The sequence below is a fragment of the Labrus mixtus genome, chromosome 5 (assembly GCF_963584025.1).
Source record: "Labrus mixtus chromosome 5, fLabMix1.1, whole genome shotgun sequence".
Lineage (NCBI taxonomy): Eukaryota > Metazoa > Chordata > Actinopteri > Labriformes > Labridae > Labrus > Labrus mixtus.
This window is the reverse complement of record NC_083616.1, coordinates 17,238,239-17,239,423: the sequence shown is the minus strand read 5'-3', so window position 1 is coordinate 17,239,423 and position 1,185 is coordinate 17,238,239.

Sequence of the window (1,185 nt, the reverse complement as noted above, 5' to 3'; positions counted from 1 at the left end):
CATGATATGAGATGCTCTAATTGGTCATTTAGGACAACAAAATGCAATGCAGCTAATTATAATCCATTACATGTCACATCTTTTTTGTTTCCAATGTGGCACCAACACTTTTTCATGCAAAAGAGATTTGCAGAATCATGAGTAATGGAAAGCAGCTCCTCAGATAATGAAACAACAAAGAGGAAAAATTAGAGGCTCTTAAAGAACGCAAAATTACAAATCAAGTAATAACTATAGTCAAATTTTCACATAATGAGTAAAAAGATGAGGTAAGTAAGGTGTTGTTTTTTTTTTTTTTTTAAAACACACAAAAACTTTCTCTAGATATGGGAGACAAAAAGGGAAAGTCATTATGTTCATAAAGTAATCAGGGTTCATTAAAAAACCTCGTGTTCTCTGTCCTTTTATACTGTAATAAGATAATTCTTCTCGGTTCACTAAGGTGGATGGTGCTTTTTTTAATAAATGGAGCTGCAGATTGTGTGGTGCAGGTTATTTCTGAGACACAGGCAGAGTGCCGAGGATACGGAGGAAGATAAAAAACAGAAACAGAGCTGCTTTCAAGACAACATGAATCATTATAAGTGAACAATCCGGAAAACACTTCTACTACACTATATTTGTAGCTGCTGGTAAAGTTAGACTAACTAAGCTTGTTCTTATGGACCACATGTAGTCGACTTTGTGAGTTTGTGTGAGTATCTCAACACTCTGCATATTAAAAGTTTGGAAAGGTAAAGTCCTCAAGTTGACCCCACTTTGTTCCTCTTATCTCTGCATTTGAGTTGTTGTAAGCTGAGTCATTGTAAACACAAAGCAAAGCAGGAGCAACATGCAGTCTGCTGAAGGGTCTCGATATGACCTGGAAAACATTCAGAAGGTTTTCAGGGTATGGCTGAAAAAATCTCTCTCTTTTCTTTCTTTCCAAAACAAAAAGAATGATGCATGGCTGTTAAAAGGGTTTAAATAGATAAAAAGGATGATTCAGAGTTGTAGGCTTACCTTTTGTGATCAAGGATCAGGTTAAAAAATAAATAAAAGTGGGTATGGGATCAACCTGATCCAGACGCAGACTTTTAGGGATTACCACATCTGGATTGCCAGTGCTCTAGACTATGAGGGATATTAAACTACGTTCTTTGTCCTCAGAGGGCGCTCAAATCCATCAAACTGAAAGTTTCTCTC